The following is an 18,492-nucleotide window of genomic DNA, read 5'->3' as shown; positions in this document are numbered from 1 at the left end:
GGGTTTCTGGCTCTTAGTTTTACCTATTCCATTCTGGCTGTGTCTTTGCATATACTGCCATCCAGGGATGGAAACTGGGACGGAAAAGTGCCCTCTGTGCATTTACAATCCCTTACTATATATTTGGTGAACTTCTTTTAGGCTCGGCCTGGGTTCTTTATTTTAAATCTCACCTCTCCTCATTCCTGACCTTGGCAATCAGAGCTGGCACTGGTTTCCTGACCCAGCTTGAGGGAAAATCTGGGAATGCCCTGTTTGGTCTTTGGGATTACTCCCAGGAACTAGAATTTCTGGAGCTAAGAGGGAGAGAGTGTGCCAGTCCAAACCCCTGTTCTTGGCTTCTAGGATTAGTGGGAAGACAGGAAATGCTGGTGAAGATTTGGAATCTGTTGAGAGGTGGGAGTTAAGATAGAGTTTTCGGGATCTTGGCAGTGTGGACTCAGGCACTAAAATTCACATTTAGCAAGGAATTGCTGAAGACACCAGGAGTGGAGAAAATAATAACACACAGTTATTATTTTGTGGTGTTGTGAAGATTAAATGTATCAACATGTTTAAGTGTTTAGAACATGGTGTCATGCAATAAATGCTTTGGTTTGTTATATGGAATAGACAAACGTGGCACATCAGGAACCGAGGCACATGCAAGGTCGTTCATCTCTTTATGGCATACAAAGTTATGTCACTGCTAAAACTCAGAAATAAAGAAAAAGACCTGTGCACAAAAGAAAGATGACAATGATTTGGCCTTCCAAAAAACAGTGCAAGTCTGAATTTTCTTCTATTATGAGTATGATACCCATCTTGAAACATTTTTAAAAAGTCATTAGGTGTAACGCAGGGGCCATTTGGAAGGTTGGTTAGCATGTCACAATCCATCATGGCAAGCGAGATTGCTAATTTTCCTCTCTTGGGCAGAATTTAGAATGGAAATTTTCTACCAACTCTGATCTCAAATGCAAAACTTTCTAGAGGAGAAGAAAAAGTAGGTCAGCTGACCCACTTTCCTGTTAAGTTCTTGCTTTAGCGGTTCCAACTAAAAAATAAAGGAATATTTTCCTTCCTTTTTTTTCAAGTGTGTGCTGGCTATCTAGTCTCAAGAAGAGACTACAAAGAAGAATGAAGCTATTTTTGCTTTAGGAAAGCGTAGATTGTAATGGCGTTCCTGAGATTTTAACCCTTTCCTATCATCTGTCTGTAGTTCCAGTGTCCACTCTGCTTCCAAGCCCCACATCCTGTGTGGGGCTGTGTCTGTCTGGTCCACGAAAGTACCTTTTGGATCAGTGGCATCCCTGGGCAGAGGACATCGGACTTTTTACTTCTTGTCAGGTGTACATTGACTGGTATCTATGGGATGTGGTGGTTAGCCTCACCTGTGGGATCACACTGGCTTTTTGTGTTTTAACTAGTAATTTGGGAACACTTACTTTGCACTGGCCTTGTGTCAAGTAAACCTTGAACATCCAGTATTCCACTTACTTCCCAGACAACTCTCTGGACTGGGTAACAATGGTGGCCATTATGTACATAGTGCTTACAGTATGCTGACGCTCTTCTAAACATTTCTCATATGTTCATTTATTTAATCCTATGTGACATCACCAGGCACTTGCTACTAGCATTAGCCCCATTTCACAAATGAGGAAGCTGAGGCACAGAGAGGTGAAGTCAGTTGCCCATGGTTATGTTTTTAGTAAGTGGGGGAGGTGGGATTCAAACCCAGGTGATCTGGGTTCAGAATCCATGCTCTTACCCGTGATGCAGTGCAGCCTTGCTGCCATCTCACAGCTGAGGGGAACGTTCAGTAGCTGTTCCAGGGCACACGGTGCTCTGGGGAATCAGTTCTTTTTTAGTCCAGGCGGTCTCCTTGAGGATGGAGAGGTGGCCATTTTCTTTAGGAGGTGCCCAGCTGTCTCTGGGCTGTGGAGCCAACACTGCCCTGCCTTACTGCTAACCAGGAAAGTGTCTGCTCCTCCTGAGGCCGGTGCCACCCTCATAGAATTGCTGAAGAGTGCCATCTGAGTTCCTATACAGTCTGCAAAGTCCTTATGCAATAATTAGGGCAAAACAGGGAATTGAGTGTTTCAGATTGTTGTTACCTAGACAGGGGCAAGAGAAGGCAGACTCACTGAGTAAAGGCATGTAAATAATTTGTTGATTATTACTGTCAAGCTTGTGTTGAGTGCTAAGTACAGGGTGTGTGGTAATGAACAAAACTGATGCCTTCCCTACCCTCATGGAACTCACATTCACTTGTGAGAAACAACAACAAAAAATTCAAACTGATGTAGCCTGAAAGGGAATTTTCAGCTCATAAGACGGAAAAACCCACAGATAGGTCTAGCTTCAGGCTTTGCTTGATCCAGGGAGCTTAGGCTTTTCGGCAACCAGCCTCTCCCCATCTCTCAGCTCTGTTGTTTTCTATGTTGATTTCATTCCCAAGCCTGAGGTTGCATGCCTGCATTCTCCCAGGCTCAAATCCAGCAGAAGAAAGGGCCTGCTTCTCTCTCAACAGCCCCAGTACTAGTCCCAGTAGTCTGCCTTGTTGGGTCTGGGTTGGTCACATGTTCACTTCTGGACCAATCACTGTGGTCAGGCAGGTGATCTGCCTTGATTAGCTAGCCCTGGGTCGTATGGTCATGCCTAGAGTAGGTAGATGGAGAACACCCTATTGGAACTGCATAGACTGAGAGTATGTGGCTTCCCAAAAGGTCACAGTTCCCTTGCCAGAAGACAGCCACTGAATGATACTGGGCAGGCAAGACCAATCTATGTCCACCACAGAGGGAAAAATTACCTGGCTTCTGTTCTAGCGAAGCTGTCAGTCTAGTCAGTGAGACTGACATTAAACAATCATGCCATCGATTTATACATCCAATGGAGGTCAGTATTATACAGGATCTTGCTGTAGCCAGTTTCAGAAGTCATTTTCCTGGGTGATACCATTCTCTCATGAACAGCAGCATTGGTGATTAGAACCTGGTGGGTCAGCTTGGAGCAGACATTCATAGGCATGGATATTGCCTCTTGTGCATAAATATATCTGGGACCAAGAAGCTCGTCTAGTGAAACCCTTGTCTCAGCAGTTAGCCATGGTTAAATTTCATTTGGCGTTATAAAAAAATGAAGGCATTTGAGCTCATTCATCATAATCTCTGTGGCTTTAGGACGCTTTGAGATACTGTTGAGAATGAAGAGCTTAATAATTCCAGCCTCCTTAATGATATCGTCTGGAAAGTATGGCGGTAAGAAAGGAAAGTCACAAAAATGAATGAGAAATAGCTAAGTGGTAATGGAGGTGTTGTCAGCCGTTGAGGTGTAGCTGCGGTGAAAGCTTTAAGAAATATGCACGTGAGATAAATTGAGATCCATAAAAAGTGAAACGTCGTGGCTGGCCTGCCTGCGTTTCTTTCTTTTGAGGGTGAAGTCCTAACTGAGAAATAAAAAGAGCTCATTTGGTTACTCAGGTTCAATTCTGAGCTAATAATTTCAGGGAATGGAATGGAGGTGGGGGGGCTGGGGACAGAATTCTGGGTTGGCTTTGAGGATTTGCTAACTTATGGATTTATGGCTCTATTATTGCAGAGTGTTTTCTGAAAGTATACTTACAATGCCTTTCCTTTTCCAGGGTGCTGCTGATTAGTGCTGATGAAGTAAATATTGTAATAGTGAACGTGAAGTTTTTGGCGCTCTCTGAGAACGTCTGTATGGAATCCAGGGAGACAAATAGGGGAGGTGTCAGGAAAGATGCACCGGGATTTGTGCTCAGGGCACAGTAAAAGAGGAGTTAGGCGCTGATGGGGCCACCGGGGCTGCAGTGGCCTGCCTGTGGTAGTCAGTGCTGGCACAGGAAGGGTGAAAGCAAGCCTGGACTTGTCAGGCCAGTGTTCCTCTGCTCTTCTGCATTCCCTGCCTTCTCATCTTTACTCACTGCAACCTGTAACCATGGGAGAGAGGGTAGCTACCCTGAAGGATCTCTGTCCCTGTGTCACAGCCCTGTCCTATTCTGTAGAGGCCCAACTGGGAGTGCTATGGTCAGTATGGCAGCCTCAGGTGCTTGGGCCCGGGGGAGCTCTGGACACCTGCAGATGGGCCCAAATGCGTCTCTCCTGAAGTCTCCATCGAGGCCCCCAATCTAAATGCTGGGCTTCTGCCTCTTTTCCCTTAATTATAACTCTGTTCACTTCTGCCACTGACTTTGGACTTTGTGGCTTAGGCCAAGGCCTGGCTGCAGCAGCCACTGTGGTCCTATCATCCATTATCCACCTGAGATTGTTTCACTTAATATGGCCAATAACTGTGGGTGATACTAATGCAATTCCATCTGACTGCTTAAGAGAGGTTTACGTGTTCAAGATCAGGCCGTAGTGGCAGAGAGATGATTGGAAACTGCTTTGTTTGGCTTTAGCACCAGCTTTCAACAGGATAGTATACTTCATCTCTTAGTCCTTGGGGATGGATTTACCCAAACTGAAAAGACCCTGTCCTGGAGTCTGGGCACACTTCTGTTTTGCAGATGTTTGCAGCCACTCCTTACCCTCCACATCAGGCTTCTTTGGGCATTGCTTCTTGAACTGTGGTCAGTCTTAAAATTGGTCAGGGCTTGGAAGTGCTATCTTGGCTCATCCAAAACAGCAGTCTGCTGAGAGACTTCAGTAGGCTTTGTGGCAGGAGCAGGTTATACAAATCCACACCTTGCCCACACATTCTCCAGGACATCGTGTATGGAAGGCTGATATCGTTGGGCTCTGTGTTCCCACCCAAATCTCATGTTGAATTGTAATTCCCAGTGTTGGGAGAGGGACCTGGTAGAAGGTGATTGGATCATGGGGATGGTTCCCCCTTGCTGTTCTCATGATAATGAGTGAGTTCTCATGAGATCTGGTTGTTTAAAAATGTGTGGCATCTTCGTTTTCACTCTCTCCTGCCCCCATGTGAGATGTGCTTGCTTCCCCTTCACCCTTCCGCCATGATTGTAAGTTTCCTGAGGCCTCCCAGCCGTGAAGGTCATGGAAAATGGCCATGCTTCCTGTACAGCCTGTGGAATTGTGAGTCAATTAAACCTCTTTTCTTCATAAGTTACCCATTCTCAGGTAGTCTTTATAGTAGTGTGAGAATGGATCAGTACAAAGGCTCTGGATGTGGAATCTGGATGTGGGTATGGGGAGGACAGGTTGCTTACAGTCTAATAAGAGTACAAGCCTTGTGAATATGACTGACTTAAAAAAAAATGCTGCACCCCATCCCAGCTCTGCCATTTATTAGCTACGAGACCTTGGCAAGTAACTCAATCTCTCTTAGCCTTATTTTCCACTTTACAAAAATGGGGAGAATAAAAGTATCTATCTCAAAGGATTGTTATGAGGATTGAGTGAGCTAGTGCTTATCACACTCTCAGCACAGTGGTTAACATAATGCTAGGATTCCATAAATGCTAGTTATCAGATTGTAATTTTAATTACTGAGTGATTTATTCAACACTCTTTATTGAAGGTCTACGTTCCAGACACTGTTCTAGACATGAAAATGTAGTAGGGGAAAAAAAACCCACAAAATTCTTGTTCTCATAGATCTTGTGTTTGCAAAATTTTGATAATTTTAAAATAAACTCTTATGGAAGCCATGTTTCTTGCATAAATTATACCACACACTATAGTTTTCTTGTTCTACAACTTTTCTTTTTATTCAGTTGTCAATCTATTAAAGAGATTTCTGGTCATGTCCATGTAAGTGATTCTCAACAGGGTGACTGTGCTACCAGGGGACATTTGACAGTACCTGAGGACACATTTGATTATCATAACCGGGACGTGCTTTTGGCATCTAGTGGGTAAAGGCCAGAAATGCTGCTAAACATCCTGCAGTGCACAAGGCAGCCCCCGGGACAGGCAAAATGTCAGCAGTGTTGGGAAACTATGTCTGTATTTTTATCTACATCTCCCTCAGACTTAAATTTTTTTCTAGGAGGAAGTGCAACAGATGGAGCTTCTTATTTACTTGTTTTTATAAGTGATCTCATCTTACTTTGGACCTACATTTCCTGTTGATGACTAAAAATAAATAACTTAAAATTTCCAATTAAAGATAATCCTATGTCTGGTGTAAGAGTCTCAGTTTAACTGTGGTTTTCTAGCAAATATTCAATCATTTTAAGCTCAGCGTCCTGCTTCTCCTTGCTTGATGGGTCTCTCCAATGTCATTTCCCTTCGTCAAATGTTGTCTGGGTACAGGGAAAGCTCACAGCCTTGGGAGGATGCCAAAGAAAGGCCCTGGTCAGTGGCTCATCTCTGAGCTGTGTCCTGTTTTAGCACATCTACTGCTGATGGTCCACAGCTGGTGGAAGGATGGTCTGATCTCCAGTACAGCGGGGGTCTGAGGGTCCCCTTCTCTGCACTAATCATCCCCTAAACATTACCTGACCCTACCTTGACTCCTCCTGGGGTCTCTTTGCTATATAGCTGGGATTACAGGCACGCACCACGAGGCCTGGCTAATTTTTGTATTTTTAGTAGAGACGGGGTTTCACCATGTTGGTCAGGCTGGTCTCAATCTCCTGACCTCGTAATCTGCCCACCTCAGCCTCCCAAAGTGCTGGGATTACAGGTGTGAGCCACTGCACCCAGCCGAGTCTTGCCTGTTTTCTTGGTGGCCCCTTGGGGAGATGGACCGTTTAAATTATTTCTACCTCTTAAGAAGTCCTAAGTGCTGAGAGTTGAGTTTATTGGCCATCTCTCCCCTGCCCACACCCATGGCTTATTATCGTCAGAAGACACAGGCTGTTCCTTATTAATTTACTTATTCTCCTTCATTTTCATTCCCTTTCCTCTCTAATAAGCAGCCATTCCGATAGGCTTCATGTGTATCCGTTGAAAGGGTTCTTACATATGCATTGTGTATATATCACCCACAGGGAAGTTGTTCTGCTCCTTTCTTTTTCACATGATGATGATGTATGTGATTTGACCTTGATGTTTTCTGTGGCTAATTTTTACATGAAATTAGTTTTCTTGAGTTTTTCCAGTAAAACGAGGGCCAGGGAAGCATTTTTAACTCCATGGTGCTGCTGCTTCTGTTGTTTTTATGTGGTGTTCACAAATAGGGCAGCTTGCTTTCTGGAGTCTCCAGGCTCTGTCCCTTCCCCATGGGTCTAAACTTTTTCTTTCCTCTATTTGCCTGTATTTTGCTCAATTTGGATTTCACTCACAGTGGTGGCAGGTGGCCCTAGAGGGTCTCACGGTGGGCCCCTTGCACTCACCCAGGGTTGGGGAGGGCAGAACTCTTCCGAGTTTTCGCAGCTACTCTCAGTTGGTCTCCTGCTTTCCAGTGAATTCTGTTGACTGCTCTTGGATCCATTAGCCACCCTTGTTGTTTATTTCTTCTTTCTCCTGGGTAGACACTGGTATCATGAAGGTCTTGTGTTAGTGGTTTATTCCCACCACCATTATTATTTGGGGTTTTCTCAGCCCATTTGAGCTGTTATAGCAAAATACCTGAGACTGGATAATTTATTTTATTTATTTATGTTTATTTATTTTTGAGATGGAGTCTCACTCTGTCGCCCAGGTTGGAGTGCAGTGGCGTGATCTCATGTCACTGCAACCTCCATCTCCCGGGTTCAAGTGATTCTCCTGCCTCAGCCTCTCGAGTAGCTGGGATTACAGGCATGTGCCACTACACCCAGCTAATTTTTGTATTTTTAGTAGAGACGCGTTTTTGCCATGTTGGCCAGGCTGGTGTCGAATTCCTGACTTCAGGCAATCCGCCTGCCTCAGCCTCCCAGAGTGTTGGGATTATAGGCGTGAGCCGCCACGCCAACTGGATAATTTATAAAGAACAGAAATTTATTGCCTTACGGTTCTGGAGGCTGGAAAGTCCAAGATCAAGGCTTAGGCAGGTTTGGTATCTCTGAGGGCTCAGTCCCCACTTCAAAGATGGCACCTTGAATGCTGTGTTCCCTTACCACATAAAGGTAGAAGAGAATGAACCTCCTCCTTCATAAGGGGTCTAATTCCATCTATGAGGCCTCCACCCTCACCACTTAATCATCTCCTAAAGACCCCTTCTGTTAATACCATCGCATTGGTGATTAAATGTCAACATACGAATTTTGATGGACATAGACCATAGCAAGGCTCATGAGGATACCACATGACTAGTTTTGTTGTAAACCTAGTCCATGGACTTCGGGTTTTGTTCTTTAGTTGCACTGCCTGTTCTTATTTGGAGATTTGGAGAGATTTCAAAATGATGTTGCTGCCCCTGCAGATATCTTCGCAGAATCTACTCCCCTTACCCCATACTTACCTATGTTTACATGAACAGTGAGGTGCTTTAAATATCATTTGTGTTTCCTTATCTCACTAAGCACCATACAGTTAGACGCATACTGTGTGTGGCTCTGTTATTTCCAACTGCTGCACAGTACTCCACTGGGTGTATCGGCCTAATTTCACTGATTGACTCCCCAAGTCATAGATACTCAGATTGCCCACAATTAATCATTGAGTTCCTTTCACTGGATCCTTATGAACTTGTGCAGTATCTTTCAGCAGTGGAGCTGTTGGGCTGGAGGGTGCATGTGCACTTTATTTAACTAGGCGGGGCTGATGGCTCTCTGGAAGGCTGATCTAGTTTCCACTCCTCCAGCCATATATGAGGGTTGCTCTACCTGTATGCTCCAAATCCCACACTAGAATGTGGTAGAACTCCTGATCCCCACCATTCCTCACTGGAACTTGGTGAGGCTGGGAATCACCATCCTTAGACCTCTCTCTACACATACCATTTCTGTTTAGCTGTGGCTACATTATGCAGGCACAGGGTAACTGATAGACTCTCCAACAGAAACTGGGGTACAGGACATCCTGCTTTCAGCTACCTTCTCAGACTCTCTGGCGTGTGGGTTGCCAAAGAGGGATTAAGGACAGTTCCTCCAGTTCTTCTGTACCTCTTCCCAACTGTAGTCTAGAAAAAGCTCTTTCCTTCTCTTTCCTGTCTGGCAGGGACTTTCATAGGACCTATCCTATATCCCCTCTAGAATAGGTCTATAAAACTCTATGTTCAGATCTCCAAGTATTGCTCTGAATATAGAGGGAGTTTCTAGAATGTGAGAGTCACTTTTTATATTTCTGCCATTCCTGGCTTGCAAGACTACTGACTTTCTAGCCCAGAGTCTCAAATCTGGCTACATATTAGAATCAACTGAGAATATTTTCAGCCATACCACTGCTTGATGTAGCCCAAATAAATTAACCAAACTCGCTCTAGGTGGGACCTGGGCATCAGCCAAGGCTGAGAACCATACTTCAGGGACACAAGACAGCCAGCATGGAAATTGAAAACTCATTAGTGACTCTGTTGTTGTTCTAGGTGGTAACCTGCCCTGCCTCCAAAGGACATTGACCAATTTTGAATGAATGCTATAGCAGTAATGTGTGAGAAGCTGCAGAGCAACAATATTAAGTTATTTTTAATATTAAATATTGAATATTTACCATATATATATACACATATGTGAAGGGCATAAATAAAGCTTAAGTGGGAATAGCACCAAATCCTAAATCCCTCACCTGTGTGCTTCTCTCCATTGTAACCTTCTCTCTTTAACAGATACGATGCCTATGCTGAATATTTTGTCCATTATTTCTTTGCTTCATTTATTGCTATATATTAATCTCCAAATGTTTAGCATTGTGAGCTTTTCAACCTAATATAAATGGAGTCACAGTGTATTTATTTTTCAGTTATTTGCTTTTTTCATGCTTCATTGAAAACATTTTTTTTCTCCTTCCATTTTTCCACCTCTATTATTTGGAGATTTTACCACTCTCAATGTCTATCTTCCAGTAGTTAATTTAGACGATTTAATATGTACACTTAACAGATTCTAAAGTTAATGTGGTTGTCCCTTGGTTTCTTTGGGGGATTGGTTCCAGGAACCCCTGTGGATACCAAGATATGCAGATACTTAAGTTCTTTATGTAAAATGCCATAACATTTGCATATAACGTAGGTGCATCCTCCTACACTTTAAATTATTTATAGATGACTTATAATACCTAATATGATGTAAATGCTATGTAAATAGTTGTTGTAATGTATTCTTTTTATTTGTATTTTTAAAATTGTTTTCTTGTTTTTAATTCATTTTTGGTTTTGAATTTTTTTTTTTTTTTTTTTGAGACAGAGTCTCACTCTGACACCCAGGCTGGAGTGCAGTGGTGTGATCTTGGCTCACTGCAATCTCCACCTCCTGGGTTCAAGCGATTCTCCTGTCTCAGTCTCCTGAGTAGCTGGGACAACAGGCCTGCACCACCACGCCTGGCTAATTTTTGTATTTTTTTTAGCAAAGACGGGGTTTCACCATGTTGGCCAGGCTGGTCTCAATCTCCTGACCTCAAGTGATCTGCCCACCTCAGCCTCCCAAAGTGCTGGGATTACAGGTGTAAGCCGCCATGCCCGGCCTGTTTTTGAGTATTTTGGATCTGCACTTGGTTGAATCTGCAGATGCAGAGCCCACAGAAAGGGAGGGCTGACTCTATGTATCTTTACCCTCTCCCTAAACAGAATTTTGAAACTCCTACTCCCTACTGCTAAGATATCATCTGTATTATGGTTCCATCTTTTTCAAAACCTCAAATTATCCATTATTATTATTGTCTTGTAAGTCAACTTTTTTAGATTGACCTACAGTATCTGTGCTCATCATTTGTTCTGGTATCTTAGATTTTCTATCCAGGATAATTTTTTTTCTTCCTGAACTACATCCTTTAGAATTTCCTTTAGAAATCAACCAGCTCAAATTATTTTCTGAAGTTTTTTTTATTTTTTCCTTTTCTTTGAAAGGTAGTTTCATTAAACACAGTTATTTTTCTCTCAGCATACTGAAACTTTTATTCCATTGTTCTCTGGCTTTTATGGTTGCAACTGAGAAGTCTGCTGTAAGGCTAATTATTTATTCTTTGTAGTGATTTGCATTTTCTCTCTGGTTGACAAAAGAAGAATTGAATATCTTTGCCTAGTTTTATAGTATGTGTCTGTGAAAACTGTTAACTATTCACTCTTAAAATATTGCCTCCTCTCCTCTCCTGTGGGGCTCGGATTCTATATATGTTAGACTTTCCATTCCATCTGCCATGTGTCTTAACCTCCTGAGATTTAAATTAAGCTTCTCTCGTGTTAGATTTATATAAATGCCCCATGGATGTGTCATTTCTGGTCCTCACTCTGACTTTTCACTCATCTGGTCCCTTCTTCTCCCTCACACCTCATTACTACTCCTCACTGCTTACACAGAATCTATCCGACCTTCAAGGCCCACCTCACATTCCTGTTCAGTGCCTCCACAGAGCCTTCCCTAATTTCTCAACCTCTTCCTTCTTGTTTATTTCACAGCATTTACCATCCTTTGCATGAGACAACATGGTATAGAGCAGAGAGAGCACTGGACTTGGAATCTGAGGACCTGTGTTCAAATCTGCCTCCACCACTTAATAGATTCTCTGTGAATATTAAGCTCTGTGAATTTGGGTGAATCCCTTCTTTTCCTGACATTCAGTGTCCTCAGTTGTGAACTGGTGATGAGGGTTGGTAGGAAGACCAAAGGAGAAGGGTCACAGAGGCCCCAGATGGTGCCCAGTGCTGGCCGTGACATAAGCGTCTCACAGGAGCTTCAGTGTGTCCCTTTACCTCTATGCCTCAAAATGGAAGCCATTTCTGGGAGGGTAGGGGTCAGAGAGCCAGATATCAATGGTACACTGTGAAATGTAGCCATGAAGCAATTCTTAAGTGAGGAAGCCCTCACTGAGCTGAAATCCTTGGCTCTGAACCATAATCCTTCAATCTATATTCCACACTTGAACATTCTTGTATCTTTCTTCTGTATAGGAAACAACAGTGGCTGTCCACTGCCTTCAGAATTAATCCTTTCAGTGGTGTGGAGAGCCCTTTGGAGCTTGACTGCTGCCTATCCTACACCTCTGGCCGCTGCCCAGCTCCCACCTAACCCCCTGCTCCAGCCACAAAGAGCCATGTGCTAATGACTTTTACAATCTTCCCTCCTTGCCTTGCCCACTCTTGTCCCTTTCTGGACTCAGTCTAACCATCACTTCTGCCCCTGGGCTCCAGAACTGGGTGGGGCGCCTCCCCTAGGTGCAGCCACAGTGCCTGATTCAATAGCTTATGTGGCCTTTATCACCATTGCTTACAGTTAACCTTTTATTTTTATATTAAAAAATTCCCATCAGTCTTCATTTCTGTCCAGAGTCAGAGCTTCTGGAAGGCAAGAACTGTTTCTCATTCACTGCTGACTCCCAGGTGCCCAGCTTGGGGCCCGGCTTCTAGACGGCACTTCATACATATTTATTAAAGAGAGGAAGGAGAAAAGGAAGAAAAGGAAGGAAGTGGGGAGAGAAAATGTTCCTGGAAACTATAGGAGAAACAATGTTTACCATTGTCTGGGAATGAGAACTGGCTCAGAATCCATCTTCAGTTGCATTCTCCAATATTCATTCTAAAATTGTCACCCTGGAGCGTTGGCTGGTTAGGCTGCATCCCTTAGCCAGGCCCACTCGTTAGTAGTGAGAAAGTTTCAAGGACTCTGACAGTATGTTAGCTCCCTAGCTGGAAGGGGTGAGGTGGGGCCCTCCCCTGTTTCCTCAGCCAGGAGGTTGTAGAGTGCTCAGAAGAAGCAGAGGTGGGTGATGATTCATGCTTATTTCCCAGACACTCTGCAGTTGGCTGAGAGGCAATCCAGGGGGAGAGAGAGATGAGAGGGTGATACGGTTTGGCTGTGTCCCCACCCAAATTTCATCTTGAATTCCCACGTGTTCAGGAGGGACCCAGTGGGAGGTAACTGAATAATGGAAGCAGGTCTTTCCTGTGCTATTCTCGTGATAGCAAATAAGTCTTATGAGATCTGACGGTATTATAAGGGGGAGGTTCCCTACAGAAGCTCCTCTCCTTGCCTGCTGCCATCCACATAAGATGTGAGTTCCTCCTTGCCTTCCGCCATGATTGTGAGGCCTCCCCAGCCATGTGGAACTGTAAGTTCGATAAGCTTTTTTAATTTGACTAGTCTCAGATATGTCTTTATCGGGGGTGTGAAAATGGACTCATACACAGGGCAAAGTAAATGGGGAAGGAAAACATAGCTTCTCCTTGCAAGCATCCTACACTAATTCTCTAGAGGGGTTGGGTTTTCTACGGAATACTGTTTGCTATCCTGAACTATGAGGTTATATTACCTTTGGCTTTGTGCCAAATTGCAATTTTGATTTCCAGGCAAATGTGTTAGGCCATTCTTGCATTGCTATAAATAAATACCCTGCCGGGCACAGTGGCTCATGCCTGTAATCCCAGCACTTTGGGAGGCTGAGGCAGGTGGATTATGAGGTCAGGAGTTTGAGACCAGCTTGACCAACATGGTGAAACTCTGTCTCTACAAAAAATACAAAAATTAGCCAGGTATGGTGGTGCACGCCTGTAATCCCAGCTACTCAGGAGCCTAAGGCAGGAGCATTGCTTGAACCTGGGAGGCGGAGGTTGCAGTGAGTCGAGATCGCGCCACTACACCCCAGCCTGGGTGACAGAGCGAGACTCTGTCTCAAAAAAAAAAAAAGAAATACCCAAGACTGGGTAATTTATTAATATATAGAAAAGAGTTTTAATAGGCTCCCAGTTCTATAGGCTGTACAGGAAGTATGGCCCTAGCATCTGCTTGGCTTGCAGTGAGGCCTCAGGAAGCTTCAAATCCATGGTGGAAGGCAAAGGGGAAGCCGGCATATCACATGGCGAGACGGGGAGCAAGAGAGAGAGAGTGAGGGGGAAGATCCTACAGACTTTTAAACAACCAGATCTCACAAGAACTCACTCACTATCCTGAGGATAGCATCAAGGGGATGGTGCTAAACCATTCATGAGAAATCACCTCCCACTAGCCCCACCTCCGACACTGCAGATTACAATTCAACATGAGATTGAGAGAGGACACACATTCAAACTATGTCAGCAATATCAAAGAGGAGGCAGAATTCACAGAGACCTGGACAGTCTCCCAGAAATGGCCCAGCTAAGTTTATGGCACAGGCTTGGGCCCCCTAGGAGGAAGTCACCTTCAGCAGCCCATGTTTGAGAGAATTGACTGTGTGTGTGTCAGGGGTTGTGGGGCAGGGGGGACACAGCCTGACAGTCCTATGACCATTGCAGCTACCAGCACCAGGCAGTGTGTAACACTAACACATGTGTAGAATACTTAGTGCATCCAGTGCAGCTAGTTATATTGTATTAGATATTTATTGTGATTTTTAAGCACTGTACTAAACATATTCATGTATTAACTTATTAATTCTCAAACAGCCTTAAGATGTAGCTGTTGTATCACTAACACTTAATAGATGGGACGTCAAACTTGGTTTCAGAGAGGTTGAAGTCACCTGCTCTTAAGACCACCCATGGAGTAAGTCCCTGGGCTATGATTTGTGTCCGTGCTCTTGATCACTGTTCCAGAATCCCTGCCAATGTCCCAGGCATGGAGGATGTAAAGATGAGGTATCTGTGTCCATCAGGTCTTCCGTGAAGCAGAAGAGGAAGAGATTGATTGGAGGAAATGCCTGTGAGAGACAAAGAGGGGAGGGTGTGGGAGAAGGTAGGGAGAGTCTTCAGAACATGGTACACATCTGACACCTGTGGAGGGAGAGAGGGAAGAAGGATGACTGGTAAGGGAGCCTGCTCCTGGAGTGCAGCCCAGAGAAAAATCTTGGCCAGGCTGTTTGAGAGCCCCAGAGCAAAGACTGCCTGCTCGAGGAGTCCTGCCTTGGGTAGGAATGGTGGCTCTAGCACCCCTGTGCCCTGCCCTTGGCTGGAAGCACCCTGGGGAGAGCATGACCCCATGGAGGATCCTGAAGGGCACAATGCTGCTCCCAGAAACAGGTCTCTGTCTTGGAGGGAGGCCTGGGCGGCTTGCTCCCATGGCAGCCACAGGCCCCAGCCTTGAGCTGCTCACAGCCTATTTACTAATCTACTGTAAGGTTTTGGTAGGATGTTACAAAAACCCAAATATGGGCCGGGCGCGGTGGCTCAAGCCTGTAATCCCAGCACTTTGGGAGGCCGAGGCGGGCGGATCACAAGGTCAGGAGATCGAGACCACAGTGAAACCCCGTCTCTACTAAAAATACAAAAAATTAGCCGGGCGCGGTGGCGGGCGCCTGTAGTCCCAGCTACTCAGGAGGCTGAGGCAGGAGAATGGCGGGAACCCGGGAGGCGGAGCTTGCAGTGAGCCGAGATCGCGCCACTGCACTCCAGCCTGGGCAACAGCGTGAGACTCCGTCTCAAAAAAAAAAAAAAAAAAAAAAAACAACCCAAATATGAGATATCCAAGAGAATCTCCTGGGAGATAAAGGATTTCCTGGTCAGCTGAGCAGGTTGTACACTGAACAGGGGGACCTGAGGGGTGGGGATAGTTGGGGATAACAGAGGATTGATGTGCAGGCACCGCCTTTCTCAGTCAAGCTGTAAGCTTTGTGGGTTTGGCCCAGAGAGGCATGTTTTTCTAATTCAATTACTCAGAAGGTCATCTTTTCCTAACTTGCACAAAGGTAGAGTGTAGGCTGCCCATAGCCCATGATTCTGGGGAGAGAAGAGGATGGGGCTTTCGATGAGGAGTCAGGGTCAGCTAGAGTGAAGGGGGCTGGGATGTGGCCTCAGTCCAAGGTCGGCTTGTGGGAAGCAGCCAGTACCTAACAGTGCAATGAGCCCAGAGAGGTAGGTTGAGGCGGGGCATAGAGCCTGCTGTCTGCTGTGCCTGAGCTTGGGCTCTGCTGGAAGTCGGGGGAAGCTGCTCAAAAGGGTTTTAGGTGGGTGAGACACATGACATCGTCACTTTGGTATTACTGGTCATTTTGGTATGTTAAAAAGTCAAGTCCCCAAAATAACATGTGTTGGCAAGTGTTGGAGGAAAGAGACCCTTTGCACATTCTCTTAAGGTATGAAAATACTTAAAAATTAAAGTAGAAGTACCCTATCATCTCAGCAACCCCATTACTGGATATTTATCCAAAGGATATGAAATCAGTATGTCGAAGACATATCTATACTGCCATGTTGATTGTAGCATTATTCACAATAGCCAAAATAGAGAATCAAGGGAAGTATTTGTTTGTTTATTTATTTATTTATTTATTTTTGAAATAGGGCCTTACTCTGTTGTCCAGGCTAGAGTGTAGTGGCATGATCGTAGCTCACTGCAGCCTTGAATTCCCAGGCTCATGTGATTCTCTCACCCCAGCCTCCTGAGTAGCTGGGACCACAGGCATGTGCCACCATGCCCAGCTAATTTTTATAGATTCAGGGCCTTGCTATGTTGCGCAGGCTGGTTTTGAATTCCTGGGCTCAAGCGATCCTCCCACCTTGGCCTCCTAAAGTGCTGGTATTATAGGCCTGAACCACCACACCAGGCCCAACCTAAGTGTCTATTAACAGTTGAATGGATAAAGAGATGTGGTATATGAGCGCAATGGAATAGTATTTGGCCTTTAAAAAGAATGAAATCCTGTCATTTGTGACAACGTGGATGAACCTAGAGGACATTATGCTAAGTGAAGTAAGTCAGGCCCAGAAAGACAACTACCTCATGATCTCACCTATATGTGGAATCTGAAAACGTTGAACTTCCAGAAGCAGAAAGTGGAATGGTGGTTACCAGGGGCTGGGAGAGGCAGGCACTGGGGAGATGTTGGTCAAAGGACATAAAATTTCATTTAGACGGAAGGAATAAGTTCAAGAGATCTATTGTACAGCATAGTAACTATAATTAATGATATATTGTATACTTGAAAATTGCCAAGACAGTTTTTGTTTGTTTGTTTGAGGCAGAGTCTTGCTCTGTCACCCAGGCTAGACTGTAGTGGTATGATCACAGATCACTGCAGCCTTGAACTCCTGGTTGCAAATGGTCCTCTTGCCTCAGTTTCCCAAGTAAGTGTGCATCATCATGCCCAAATTATTTTTAAATTTTTTGTGGAGATGGTTGTCTCCACAAAAAGTGTGGAGACAACAATTGTGGCTATGTTGCCCAGGCTGGTCTTGAACTACTGGGCTCAAGTGATCCTTCCACCTCAGTCTCCCAAAGTGCTGAGATTATAGGCATGAGTTATTATACCCAGCCAAGAGGGTAGATTTTTAAGTGTCTTCACCACAAAAAGTAAGTATGTGAGATAATGCGTATGTTAATCTTAAGTAGATTGATTTAGCCATCCCACAGTGCATACATATATCAAAATGTCATGTATACCATAAATATATACAATTTTTATTTATCAGTGAAAAAGTAATAAACATTACAATAAAGACACTTGTTTAAAAGAAAAAAAAGTTGAATCGTATTTAATTTGACTGTAGTTTCCCACCCTAGTAACACTCCCCTCCTCTCCAACCCTAGCCCCGCCTGTGCCTCAGCTTGAGGTGCTTGGAGTGGGGATGAGGGTTATGTCTTCTGGTCCTTCTTCCTCCCATGCCCTGGCCCTGCCTCTGGCTCCCCTTACTTATCTCCCTACTGCAGCCTCTTTTAGGGCCCAGGTGTTCTGGTGTTGGAGCAGGGAGGTAGGTGAAGGACAGGGCCAAGTTTTGAGGGATCCTGGACTTTCCCTTTCGGTCCTCTTTTGGCTGTCCCAGCTTTTCTGCATGAAGCCTCCAGGACCTTCTGGGGGGCAGCACTGGGGCGCATCCTCCCTCTTGCATGGGACAGTGTTTATTTTTCAGGCACCCTGTGGCGAAAGGGCTCCTCACCTCCTTCCTTCTCTTACTCTTCCTCCTTTTCTGCTTCTAGAGCTTGGCTGGGGAGGGGTGACTGGCTTGGATGCCTCTTGCTGTAAGTCCTGGGCAAGGAGGAAATAGGTGACCCCTGATTGTACTAACTATCTTTAAAGGGTAGATCATTTGGCAGTGTGGTTGCCTCTGTGTCCTCTGCCTTGGGCACAAGGGAAGTCTCAAGTGTGCCCTGTGAGGCCGGAGATTGATGGGAGGGGAGCCTGACTGTGACTGGCTCGGGAGTGGCATTGGGTACTGGGGAGAAGTCACAGGTGTGCAGAGCCTCTCAGGGTTGTGGAGATAGGCAGCTCGGCCACTCTATCCCCATGCCTATCACTGACTGTGGAAAGGGTAAGTCCATGGGTGAGCAAAGGGACAGTGTGTTACAATTCACCTCTCCTCCGGAATAACCGATGACAACAGGATCCATCATCTCCACAGCTATTCTCCGTGTATGAAATGAGTTTGAGTCCTTTATTCAACTTGAAAGTCATAACATACCTTTTAAGTATTTGGGTTATGATCATCTAAATGTCAAAGGACATTGGAGACGTTGAGGGCTTGGCTGAAAATTCCATAGCCAGGTCGGCAGAGGTAGGGGGTGGGGGTAACCCAGGTCTTCTGGCGTCCCCTCCTCTTCCCACCTACCTGCCTCTGGAACCTGCTCTACATCACCGCTTTTCCATCACC

At 45.0% G+C, this 18,492-nt stretch overlaps 1 protein-coding gene across 2 annotated transcripts in view; it reads left to right on the top strand.

The window, feature by feature from the left end:
- The window catches only part of SH2D4B (SH2 domain containing 4B), a 120,075-nt gene that overhangs the window by 88,558 nt on the left and 13,025 nt on the right, over positions 1-18,492 (top strand). The gene's annotated exons all lie outside the window — the stretch shown is intronic.

The sequence above is a fragment of the Macaca fascicularis genome, chromosome 9, assembly GCF_037993035.2.
Source record: "Macaca fascicularis isolate 582-1 chromosome 9, T2T-MFA8v1.1".
Taxonomy (NCBI): domain Eukaryota; kingdom Metazoa; phylum Chordata; class Mammalia; order Primates; family Cercopithecidae; genus Macaca; species Macaca fascicularis.
The sequence above is the reverse complement of the archived record's forward strand: the minus strand, read 5'-3'. Positions and strand labels throughout refer to the sequence as shown.